Source organism: Pseudophryne corroboree, chromosome 5 (genome assembly GCF_028390025.1).
Source record: "Pseudophryne corroboree isolate aPseCor3 chromosome 5, aPseCor3.hap2, whole genome shotgun sequence".
Lineage (NCBI taxonomy): Eukaryota > Metazoa > Chordata > Amphibia > Anura > Myobatrachidae > Pseudophryne > Pseudophryne corroboree.
This window is the reverse complement of record NC_086448.1, coordinates 289,278,006-289,291,573: the sequence shown is the minus strand read 5'-3', so window position 1 is coordinate 289,291,573 and position 13,568 is coordinate 289,278,006. Positions and strand designations below refer to the sequence as shown.

The following is a 13,568-nucleotide window of genomic DNA, read 5'->3' as shown; positions in this document are numbered from 1 at the left end:
ATTTTTAAAGAACAATTGTGCATTCTAGATACAGTATCCGCAGAAAATAAATATGACCTGCTGTTAAGGAAATATTACTGTGTTTTGCACTTGCTTGATTCTAACAAAGTAAAGGTGTTCATTTGTAAATGATAGGTAGGAGAACTACAGTAAGTCAGACTCAGTATGCAACACACTCTCAGGCTACTGAACCTAAATTACTAAACACATACAGTAGTTAAAGGAATGCAAACTTCTCAAGGGAATTTTAAAGCAAAACCATTACAGTATCATTAAACTGTTTGCAAAAGTTATGACTAAAACATTAACTAAAATGTGACCTTAAACGAACTACAATTTTAAGTAAGTGACCAAGACTAAAACTAACTTGAAAGTCCTTGTCAAAAATAACAGTGGTGGTAAGTCCAAGGCTATTACACAACAGGTTATGTAAAGACAATAGTTGGAACCAGGATGTTATTTTAGCTGTAATAGACTAAAGTAAAGATGTGTCCTCTTACATCTAGCCATCCTGCCCTTTAAATAGCTTTTCTGGCGTGTTTTGGTATCGCTGAGCATCTTTTCATGCAACTTTTTCTATTAAAAAACGTACTATTCGCAAAAAGATGTGAATCTGTTAAATCTCTTTCTGTGAGGTACACTGGATTCCACAGGGAATAACATTGGGGTGTACAGTTGGATCTTGATCCGAGGCACCAACAGGCTAAAGCTTTGAATGTTCCCAAGATGCACTGCAACGCCTCCTCTATATCCCCGCCTCCAGGCACTGGAGCTCAGTTTTGTTAACCAGTCCAACGCAGTAGCAGGTAAAAGAGACAACAGTAGTTAGTAGCCACATATAACCACATTCTCACAACAGGAGAAGATACCAGCGGTTAATGCCATACAAACCCAAAGTAGCTAAGTGCGTCAGGGTGGGCGCCCTATGGAAACCAGTGTACCTCGCAGAAAGAGATTTAACCATGGTAAGTCTTACCATAAATCTCCTTTTCTGCAGCGGGGTACACTGGTATTCCACAGGGAATAACATCGGGGATGTCTTAAAGCAGTTCCTCATGGGAGGGGATGCACTGTAGTGGGCAGAAGAACCCGGCGTCCAAAGGAAGCATTCTGGGAGGTGGAAGAATCAAAGGCATAGAACCTTATGAACGTGTTCACTGAGGACCACAATTGCTCTAGGGATGTGCCACGACGGGACGCCCAAGAAGGTCCAACCGACCGAGTAGAATGGGCCTTGATAGTAGCAGGAGCTGGAAGTCCAGCCTGTACATAAGCTTGTGCAATCACCATTCTAATCCATCTGGCCAAGGTCTGCTTATTTGCAGGCCAGCCATGTTTGTGAAAACCAAAAAGGACAAAGAGAGAATCAGATCTCCTAAGAGAGACGGTTCTCTTTACATATATACGGAGAGCCCGTACCACATCCAAAGGCCGTTCTTTGGAGGACAAACCAGGAGAGATAAAGGCCCGGACCACAATCTCTTGGTTAAGGTGGAAAGACGACTCCACCTTAGGCAGATAACCAGGGTGAGTTCTAAGAACCGCATGGTCACGGTGAAAAATCAGAAACGGTGACTGACAGGATAAGGCACCCAAGTGTAAGCCATTTAAGGTTCACAGACTCAAGAGGTTCAAACGGAGACTCTTGTAGGGCATCCAGAACAACCGACAAATCCCAAGGAGCCACAGGAGGAACATAGGGAGGTTGAATCCGTAAAACACCCTGAGTGAAAGTATGAACGTAAGGTCAAGCCGCAATTTTTCTCTAAAAACCATACCGACAAGGCTAAAATTTGAACATTGAGGGAGGCCAGACGAAGGCCTAAGTCAAGGTCCTGTTGCAGAAAAGTTTGGCAGTACTGAACTTGTATGCATCATAATTCTTAGCCGTACACCAGGTGAAGTAAGAATTCCAGACCCCACAATAAATCCGAGCCGAAGCCGGTTTACGGGCTTTCAACATAGTTTGAATGACCGCCTCAGAAAATCCTTTGTCCCTCAGAACTTTAGCTTCAAGAGCCATGCCGTCAAAGCCAGCCGGGCCAGATCCTGGTAGACTCAAGGGCCCTGAATGAAGAGGTCTGGGCATTGCGGAAGTAGAAGAGGACGCTCTATCGAGAGACTCTGCAGGTCTGAGAACCAATGCTGTCTGGGCCACGCTGGAGCGATTAGAAGTAGTAATCCTCCTCCTTGCTTGAACTTCCTTATTACCCTGGGCAGGAGTGACATGGGAGGGAACACGTATGGCAGCCGAAAGATCCATGGAATTGCCAGTGTGTCCACGATTGCTGCTTGAGGATGCCTTGTTCTTGCTCTGAAGACCGGTACCTTGTGATTGTGTCGAGATGCCATCAGGTCTACCTCGGGTAGGCCCCACTTGTCCACTAGGAGTTGAAAGACTTCTGGATGAAGGCTCCACTCTCCGGCGTGTACGTCTTGACGACTGAGGAAGTCCGCTTCCCAGTTGAGGACCCCCGAAATGACCACTGCCGATATGGCTGGCAGATGGCATCCCGCCCATAGAAGAATCTTTGACACTTCTATCATTGCCATGCAGCTTTGAGTGTCGCCTTGATGATTTGTATACGCCACCGTAGTGGCGTTGTCTGAAAGTACTTGAACAGGCCTGTTCTGTACCAGACGCAGGGCCAGTTTCAGAGCATTGAACACTACCCACAACTCCAGAATGTTTATCGGAAGAAGAGATTCCTTCCTGGTCCACCGACTCTGAAGAGAGTGTTGCTCCAACACCGTGCCCCAATCCCGCAGACTGGCATCCATCATTAGGAGGACCCAGTTGGAGATCCAGAAGGGATGACCCCTGCTCAATCGTTGGTCCTGAAGCCACCAGCTCAGAGACAGACGAACTCCCGAAGTCAAGGAAATCATGTGAGACCTGATCCGGTGAGGCAGGCCGTCCCACTTGGAAAGGATTAACCTCTGCAGAGGGCAAGAATGAAATTGAGCGTACTCTACCATGTCGAAAGCCGACACCATGAGGCCTAGTACTTGCATCGCCGAGTGTATCGACACATGAGGGCAAGAGAGTAAGCATCGTATCCTGTCCTGAAGTGTCAGGAATTTCTCCAGAGACAATAACAACCATTGGGTGTGTGTGTCCAATAACGCCCCCAGGTGTACCATGCTCTAAGCAGAAACCAGCAAGGATTTCTTCCAGTTGATGAGCCACCCGTGGGCTTACAGGAATTGGACAGTCCGTTCCAGATGACGGAGGAGAACTTCTGGGGAGTTCGCCAGGATCAACAAGTCGTCCAGATACGGCAGGATCCTGATAACCTGACAGAGGAGAAGAGCCGTCATGACCGCCATGACCTTGGTGAAGATTCAAGGAGCTGTGGTCAGTCCAAAAAGCAAGGCCTGGAATTGATAATGTAGGTTGCCAATAGCAAACCACAGATATTGCTGATGCGACATGGCAATAGGTATATGGATAAGCATCCTGAATGTCCAGGGATACCATATAGTCCTTTGGCTCCAAGGCCAGAAAAATAGAGCGAAGAGTTTCCATACGAATTTTGGAAACCTTCACAAATTTGTTCAAAGACTTGAGGTTGAGAATGGGCCGTGAGGTTCAATTCGGTTTCGGAACTAGGAAAAGCGTTGAATAGTACCCCCTGCCTCTCTGAGCCAGAGGCAACGGCACTATCACTCTTGTTTCCAGGAGGGATTGTACCACTAAATGTAGAGTTTTTGCTTTTAACGGATCTGAAGGGATATTTGTCGAGCAAAACTGGCGAGGGGGACGTTTCTTGAAAGAGATGTCGTATCCGTGAGTGACGACTTCCCTCACCCAGGCATCTGAAGTGATCTGTAACCATACCTGGACAAATCGCACAGTCGGCTTCCCACCTTGGGATCCCCCAGTGGTAGGCCCGCCCCGTCATGCAGCAGGATTGTCTGGTTTGGAAGCAAGCTGACGGGCAGACCAGGAACGTTTCGGTTTGGGCTTAGAGGTTTTGGAAGTGCAAGCCTGTTTTCGGGTACGCCTAACCCTTTGCTTTACTACCTTCAGAGTCGAAGGATTAGTACTAGGCAGACATGTAGTTTTAGCAGACGGTAAGTCAGCAACAATCTTGTACAGATCTTCCCCAAAAAGGATGTTTCCCTTAAAAGGGATCACCTCCAAGGTCTTTTTAGAGTCCAGATCAATAGACCAGGACCGCAACCACAGAAACCGGTGAGCCAGAATGGACGTAGTAGACGCTTTGGCTGCCAGCACACCGGCATCAGAGGCCGCCTCCTGTATGTAATGAGAGGCTGTGGTAATATATGAAAGACACTGTCTGGCATTATCAGAAAAATTAGAAGGTTGCTCCGCTTCAACTTCTTTAAAAGCTTGAATAACTTCTTCAATAGCTTTTACAGCCCAAGAAGCCGCTGTGGTAGGTCTATGCACAGCACCCGCTAGAGTGTAAATAGACTACAAGTAACACTCCACACGCTTATCCGTCGGTTCCTTGAGAGAGGTGACGGTAGTGACAGGCAGAGTAGAAGACACCACCAAACGTGCAACATGTGAGTCCACCGGAGGTGGTGTTTCCCAATTTTTACGTAACTCTGCAGCGAGAGGATAACGAGAATTTCTTTCCTGGAGACTCCCAGGATTCCTGACATATGTCAACTAAATGGTCAGAATGAGGCAAAACTAATTTAGTAACCTTCTGACGTTTGAACTTATCAGGTTTCTTAGACGTATCTGGAGGTTCAGTTTCATCATCGATCTGAAGAATCAGTTTGATAGCCTCCAAGAGGTCAGGAACATCCACCTGTGTTGTAGATTCCCTATCAGAAGCATCTGCATCAGGGTCTGATGGGTCAGTATATACGCCATCTTCATCGGATGAAGTATCCAAAAAATGCGTGGATTGTGAGGAAGAAATGGCCCGCTTTGATGACCCTTTGGTCCTAGTGAGGCGAGGGTCAGGCTTGTGTTTAACCAAGGACTAATTTAACTGCTGTAACCGAGTCGACAGAGAATACACCCATGGTGGATTTACAACAGGGACAATATGTGATTGTACAGGCACAGGAGGTCCCACAGGGGGCGCAAGTCTCGTTACTAGCGTAGACAGTAAATAAGAAAAAGCAGCCCAAGGTGGGCCTTGGTGTGTCACCGGTGCAGCAGGCTGACCGAGGGGTACAGAATCCCCAATACCTGGACCCTCAGATGGAATATTTTCCTCAGATAAATCTGCGGCGTCAGTACTGCATGATGCAGGATCAGCCACGGATCTCCCGCACTGTGACGCAGACATTATTGGATAATGTAGCTCTAGGGCGTCACAGTACAATATAGCCAGACACAGTACCTGACAAAACCCTCCTGTGAAGTGTGATTGCAAATGCAGATCACAAACAGAGGATTAAAGAGGTATATGGTGACTGAAATACACATAGAAAAATACCAAACAGTATATCCTGTGAAACACTCAATATATAAGACCCTGATGCCCTTAGCCCCCATCAGGGTACAGATATGTGTGAGATACATGGAATATGAACCACACCGCAGCTTTTGACACACACAGTCACATATACAATGCAGAAATTATTACAAACAACAATAAAAACGAGATTTATGATAAGAACTTACCGTTGTTAAATCTCTTTCTGCGAGGTACACTGGGCTCCACAGGGAATGAGATTGGGATGTAGAGTAGAATCTTGATCCGAGGCACCAACAGGCTAAAAGCTTTGACTGTTCCCAGAATGCATAGTGCCGCCTCTATAAGCCCGCCTGCACAGGAGCTCAGTTTTTGTTAACCAGTCCAATGCAGTAGCAGGCAAAAGAGACGACAACTGTTAGTAGCCACATACATCACACCCTCACGACAGGAGAAAGTGTCAGCAGCTAATGCCATACCAACTCAAAGAAGCTAAGTGCGTCAGGGTGGGTGCCCTGTGGAGCCCAGTGTACCTCGCAGAAAGAGATTTAACAACGGTAAGTTCTTACCATAAATCTCGTTTTCTGCTGCAGGGTACACTGGGTTCCACAGGTAATGACATTGGGGATATCCTAAAGACGTACCTTATGGAGGGGACGCACTGTAGCGGGCACAAGAACCCGGCGTCCAAAGGAAGCATCCTGGGAGGCGGAAGTATCGAAGGCATAGAACCTTATGAACGCCCAAGAAGGTCCAACCGACCGAGTAGAATGGGCCTTTATGGTAGCAGGAGCTGGAAGGCCAGCCTGTACATAAGTATGTGCAATCACCATTCTAATGACTCTGGCCAGGGTGTTGTGAGCAGGCCAGCCATGTTTGTGAAAACCAAACAAAACAAAGAGAATCTGACTTCCTGATGGAGGCAGTTCTCTTCACGTAGATACAGAGAGCCCATACCACATCCAAAGATCACTCTTTGGAAGACAATTCAGGAGAGGCAAAGGCCGGAACCACAATCTCCTGATTACGGTGGAAAGAAGACACCACCTTAGGTAAATACCCGGGACGTGTTCTAAGAACCGCCCAATCACGGTGAAAAATCAGACATGGTGACCTACAGGACAAGGCACCCAAATCCGACACCTGTCTAGCAGAGGCAATAGCCAGCAGAAACAATACCTTAAGAGAAAGCCACTTAAGGTCTGCAGATTCAAGCGGCTCAAACGGAGACCCTAGCAAAGCCTCCAAAACCACAGATAAGTCCCAAGGGGCCACAGGCGGGACGTAGGGAGGTTGAATCCGCAAAAAACCCTGAGTGAATGTATGTACATCAGGTAACGTCGCAATTTTTCTCTAGAACCAAACAGACAAGGCAGAAATATGAACCTTGATGGAGGCCAGACGAAGGCCCAAGTCCAGGCTCTGTTGCAGAAAGGCCAAAAGTTTGGCCGTACTAAACTTGTAAGCGTCATGATTGTTAGATGTGCACCAAGCAAAGTAAGAATTTCAGACCCTATGGTAAATCGAAGCAGAAGCCGGTTTCCGGGCTTTCAAAATGGTTTGAATGACCACCTCAGAAAATCCTTTGGCCCTCAAGATGGAAGCTTCAAGAGCCACGCCATCAAAGCCAACCTGGCTAAATCCTGATATACACAGGGGCCCTGAATGAGGAGATCTGGGTGCTGTGGAAGTAAAAGGGGACGCTCTATCGAGAGACCCTGATGGTCTGAGAACCAATGCAGTCTGGGCCACGCGGGAGCGATCAGAAGTAGGAGTCCTCCCTCTTGCTTGAACTTCCTTATTACTCTGGGCAGGAGCGACACCGGAGGGAACACATATGGCAGCTTAAATTTCAATGGAATTGCCAGTGCATCCACAAATGCTGCTTGAGGATCCCTTGTCCTTGCTCCGAAGACCGGAACCTTGTGATTGTGTCGAGAAGCCATCAGGTCCATATCTGGAAGGCCCCACCTGTGCACAAGGAGTTGAAACACTTCTGGATGGAGGCTCCACTCTCCGGCATGTACGTCCTGACGACTGAGAAAGTCTGCTTCCCATTTTAGGACCCCCAGAATGAACACTGCCAATATGGCTGGCAGATGGCTTTCCGTCCACTAAAGAATCCGTGATACTTCCCTCATTGCCATGTGGCTTTGAGTGCCACCTTGATGAATGTCCGACTGTACTTGAACAGGTCTGTTCTGTATTAAATGCTGGGACATGTTCAATGAGTTGAACACCGCCCGCAACTCCAGAATGTTTATCGAGAGGAGAGACTCCTCCTTGGTCCACCGACCCTGAATGGGGTGTTGCTACAACACCGCACCCCAACCTCTCAGACTGGCATCCGTCGTCAGAAGGACCCAGTTGGAGATCCAGAAGGGACGACCTCTGCTCAATTGTTGGTCCTGAAGCCACCAGCTGAGTGACATACGGTCTTCTGGAGACAAGGAGATCATTTGAGACCTGATCCGGTGAGGCAGGCCATCCCACTTGGCAAGAATCAGCGTTTGCAGAGGGCAGGAATGAAATTGAGCGTACTCCACCATGTCGAAAGCCGACACCATGAGACCTAACACATGCATTGCCGAATATATCGACACTTGCGGACGAGATAGGAAGCATCAAATCCTGTCCTGAAGCTTCAGGACTTTCTCCTGAGACAAGAACAACCGCTGGTTGTGAGTGTCCAACTACGCCCCCAGGTGTACCATGCTCTGAGCAGGCACCATGGAAGATTTCTTCCAATTGATGAGCCACCCGTGGGCTCGCAGAAACTGGATAGTCAGATCCAGATGGCGTAGGAGAATTTCAGGGGAATTTGCCAGGATCAACAAGTCGTCCAAGTATGGTAAGATCCTGACCCCTTGACGGTGGAGTACAGCCGTCATTACCGCCATGACCTTGGTGAAGACTCATGGAACCGTGGTCTAACCAAAATGTAACGCCCGAAATTGGTAATGGAGGTTGCCAACCGCAAACCTCAGGTACTGCTGATGCGACACTGCAATGGGAATATGCAGGTAAGCATCCTGTATGTCCAGGGAGACGATATAATCCCCAGGTTCCAAGGCCAGAACAACAGAGCGAAGAGTTTCCATACGAAACTTGGAGACCCTCACAAATTTGTTCACGGACTTGAGGTTGAGAATGTGCCGGGAGGACCCATTCGGTTTCGGGACTAGGAACAGCGGTGAATAGTACCTCTTGCCTCTCTTAGCCAGAGGTACCTGTACTACCACTCCTGTGTCCAGGAGGGACTGTACCACCAAATGAAGAGTTTTTGCCTTTACCTGATCCGAAGGGACGTCTGTCAGGCAAAATCGATGAGGGGGACGATTTTTGAAGACTACGGCGCAACCTCGAGTAACGACTTGCCGTACCCAGGCATCAGAAGTGGTCTTCAACCATTCCTGAGTATACCCTAGAAGTCGGCCCCCCACCCTGGGATCCCCCAGAGGGAGGCCTACCCCGTCATGCGGCAGGCTTGTCAGTCTTGGAAGCAGGCTGACGGGCAGCCCAGGCACATTTGGGTTTGGGCTTGTTGGGTTTGGAAGTGTGAGCCTGTTTCGGGTACGCCTGACCCTTTGCTTTCCCTGAAGGATGAAAGGAGCGAACGGAAGTACTCTTAGCCTTCGGTACTGAAGGAGCAGTACTAGATAGACAAGCTGTTTTAGCAGAAGCTAAGTTAGCCACTATATTGTTGAGGTCTTCTCCGAAAAGGATGTCTCACTTAAAAGGGAGTACCTCCAGGGTTTTCTTAGAGTCCATATCAACGGACCAGGACCTCAACCATAGAATCCGGCGAGACAGAATGGACGTAGTAGAAGCCTTGGCCTCCAGAATACCGGCATCAGAAGCCACCTCTTTAATGTAATGAGAAGCTGTGACAATAAATGATAAGCAATGTCTAGCATGATCAGAAGCGTTGGAAGACATCTCAGCTTCCAACTCCTGAGCCCACGCTTTAATAGCCTCTGCAGCCCATGTCGCTGCAATGGTGGGCCAATGCGCAGCACCTGTTACGGTGTAAATCACCTTTAAACAACCCTCCACGCGCTTATCTGTCGGTTCTTTCAGAGACGTGACGGTAGTTACCGGCAGAGCTGAGGATACCACCAGCTGTGCCACCTGCGAATCCACTGGCGGGAGTGTTTCCCAATTTTTACTTAGCTCCATAGCGAGGGGATAGCGAGCCAGCATCTTTTTGTGAGGCGTGAATTTCTTTCCTGGACTTTCCCAGGACTCCTGACGTATGTCAACTAAATGATGAGAATGAGGTAAAACTTGTTTAACCACTTTCTGACGTTTAAATCTGTCCGGTTTCTTAGGGGCAGCATCAGGCTCTGGGTCATCAGTAATTTGAAGAATGAGCCTGATAGCCTCCAACAAGTCAGGAACATCCACCTGTGAAACAGATTCCCCATCAGAAGCGTCAGGATCAGAATCTGTGGGGTTAGTATAAACGCCATCCTAATCAGACGAGGTGTCTGGGACATTGGTGGATTGTGAGGAAGTAATTGCCCGCTTAGAAGACCCCTTGGTCTTAGGTGGGCGAGGGTTAGACTTCTGAGCAGAGGCAGAACTCTGGGAGGCAACGGAGTCATCTGCCGCCGGGTTCCTAGTCTGAAGGGGGGCACCTCTCCTCCCATTCTGTGACACCATTGAATTAAGTTAATTGATAGCTGTCGCTGTCTTTTCAGTGGCCGACTTCCTCACTGTTCCTGCACCTTACAAATCACACCCTCTTTATTATACTGAATATACACATTTTACAAGTATCACACCCAGGATTAGAAACCACATCCTATTACACTGGAAGCTGACACCTTACTGATGAAGCTGTTTGCTCCTGTATATGAAATATGAGAATTTTAACTATATGAAGATACTTCTCTGACAATTACACGTAACTTCATATAGTTAGAATTATCATGCTTCCTGTACAGGAGCAAATAACTCCATCAGTAAAGTGTCTGCTGTTAGTGTAACAGGTCATGGGTTCTAATCCTGGGTATGACTGCTAAGAAATGTGTGATTTAAAATAAAAGACAATTAAATGTATAAATACAGTATATAATTTTTTTCAGAACACTCCATAAACACACACACACACACACACACACACACACACACACACACACACACACACACACATACATATATTTATCTTAATATAGGAAATAGGGGGGCATCAATATTTATCTTGCCTCCGGGCAACAGTGACGAACTTACACCACTGCTTCTGAGTAGTCAGTGATTGGTTCGATTGCTGTAACTAATTGGACAGTTGATCTGCCCACGGCGGGGGTTACCCACGGGGACCATAAGCGGTTGTACCGGCACAGGAGGTCCCATAGGGGGCGTTAGTCTAGTTACCAGTGTATTCAATAGCATGGAGAAGGTAGCTCAAGGTGGGTCATTTTGAACCCCCGTTGCTACAGTCCCACTGGGGGGTAAGGAACCCCCAGAACCTGAACCCTCAGCTGCCATGTTATCCTCAAATGTGTCTGCAGCGTCAACACCACGCAATGTGGGATTGGCCCCAGCAATGTTGCCCTTTGTAGCTGACATAATCAAAAGCTCAATGCAAGGCAACACAGTACAATATCAGCAGCACAGTGTCTGACAAGAACCCCCTGTGCAGTGTATTTCACCACAAACAGGGAATTCTAGAGGTATATGGTGACTAAAATTCACAGAGAAAAATACACACTGAGTATATCCTGTGAACTACCTATATTATGATAAACCTGACGCACCCAGCCCCCTCAGGTTATAGAATATAGTGATAGCAATCTGAGTGAAATACCCGAAATGGAGGTCACACAGCAGCTATATGCACACACACAGAGTTACAGTTTGTACATAGAAACATAGACACATAGAATTTGTCGGCAGATAAGAACCACTTGGCCCATCTAGTCTGCCCCTTTTTTTTTTTTTTTTTTAATATTATTTTTTATCTCTAACCTTATTTGATCCTTATTTCTTTGTAAGGATATCCTTATGTCTATCCCATGCATGTTTAAATTGCTCTACTGTCTTAGCCTCTACCACCTCTGATGGGAGGCTATTGCACTTGTCCACTACCCTTTCTGTGAAATAATTTTTCCGCAAATTTCCCCTGAACCTCCCCCCCTCCAGTCTCAGTGCATGTCCTCGTGTCCTATTGCTTCTCTTCATTTGGAGAATGTTTCCCTCCTGGACTTTGTTAAAACCCTTGATATATTTGAAAGTTTCTATCATGTCCCCCCTTTCCCTTCTCTGCTCCAAACTATACATATTGAGATTTCTTAGTCTTTCTGGGTATGTTTTGTGATGTAGGCCATGCACCATTTTAGTTGCCCTCCTTTGTACAGTTTCTAATGTATTAATATCCTTTTGAAGATATGGCCTCCAGAACTGAATACAGTATTCTAGATGAGGCCGTACCAATGACCTATACAGTGGCATTATTACTTCTTTCTTTCTGCTGCTGATTCCTCTCCCAATGCAGCCAAGCATCTGACTAGCCTTACAATGCAGAAATTATGACATGCAATAAAACTGCACTGGACTGGCAATACATAGTAGTACCAAGTATAGATATACACTTAATAGATAAAACAATGCACAGTAAAGACTGGATGTATATCACAGGGTACTTGTGCTAGATAACCCTGACTAAATGCACTTTTTCTTAACTAACATTGTCAGCAGACATGTAGAATACTTAAGTGTCCTGTAAAATGCACAGCAGACAGGCGGCCTTACAGAGGAGGATTTGCGCAAACAGTCCCAGGATCAGCTCTGCTTTCTATAATGGTGCCAAACGCTGACAGGGAGTGAGGGAGAGAGAGATATGCAGCTTCAAGGCGGGAACATTTACTCTAAATGGCACCCTGGGGCTGGGGGAGGGGCTACAGGTCAAAGCCTTATCCCCCTGCTGGACTTCACCACCGGGTACTGGGTGCTTAAATAAATGGTTTCATGAGAGAAAAACCGACCTGTTCGCATGCCCTGGTGGTCTAGTGGGGTCCATGTACTGTCACAGTGTCCACATCAGAGCGCGCGGCCCGCCTTCCACCGGCCGCGCGGGATTGCAATTTACAGCGGGTCACCCCGGGGGAACCCACTAACCTCCTCCCTGAGTGTGGCCACGCGATACAGGAGAACAGAGGTCGTGTGTGTGACTAATTGGAAGAAAACTGGAGCCTCCGCTGTAGGCACCCGGCAACCAGGGTGCGGGAGTGTACAGTGCCGCTGGGGGAGGTGATGGAGCTGCAGCAGGAGATGTCTGACTGACATCTAACACAGTCAGTGTCTCTGCTGCAGCCCTTGAAGTCTTCCTTTTTCTTTAAAAGCTTCTTCTCAGGGCTGCAGGAGCAGCCTCCCTGTTGTATGCCTGCTTACTGCTTTGAGCCTGTTGGTGCCTCAGATCAAGATCCTACTCTACACCCCAATGTCATTCCCTGTGGAGCCCAGTGTACCCCGCAGTAGAAGTGTAGTTTCACAATAGCTGGAGGGCCGCAGTTTGGACATGCTTGCTCTACGGACTACAAGAAAAGGATTTACGGTATGTAATTAAGGGGGTAATTCCAAGTTGATCGCAGCAGGACATTTTTTAGCAGTTGGGCAAAACCATGTGCACTGAAGGGGGGGCAGATATAACATGTGCAGAGAGAGTTAGATTTGGGTGTGGTGAGTTCAATCTGCAATCTAAATTGCAGTGTAAAAATAAAGCAGCCAGTATTTACCCTGCACTGAAACAAAATAACCCACCCAAATCTAACTCTCTCTGCAAATGTTATATCTGCCCCCCCCCCCCCCCCCAGCAGTGCACATGGTTTTGCCCAACTGCTAAAAAATATCCTGCTGCGATCAACTTGGAATTACCCCCTAAATTCCTATTTTCTCTTATGTCCTAGAGCAGGCATGTCCAAACTGCGGCCCTCCAGCTGTTGAGAAACTACATATCCCAGCATGCCCTGACACAGTTTTGCTGTCAGAGAATGCTAAAGCTGTGTCAGGGCATGCTGGGATGTGTAGTTTCTCAACAGCTGGAGGGCCGCAGTTTGGACATGCCTGTCCTAGAGGATACTGGGGTTCCATTTAGTACCATGGGGAAGTACCCAAGTTCCCAAACCAGGCGGGAGAGTGCGGAGGTTCCTGCAGAACTGA

At 47.5% G+C, this 13,568-nt stretch overlaps 1 protein-coding gene across 4 annotated transcripts in view; it reads right to left on the bottom strand.

Annotated features, from left to right (window-relative positions):
• ULK4 (unc-51 like kinase 4) overlaps positions 1 to 13,568 on the bottom strand; it is a 1,561,547-nt gene that overhangs the window by 812,469 nt on the left and 735,510 nt on the right. The gene's annotated exons all lie outside the window — the stretch shown is intronic.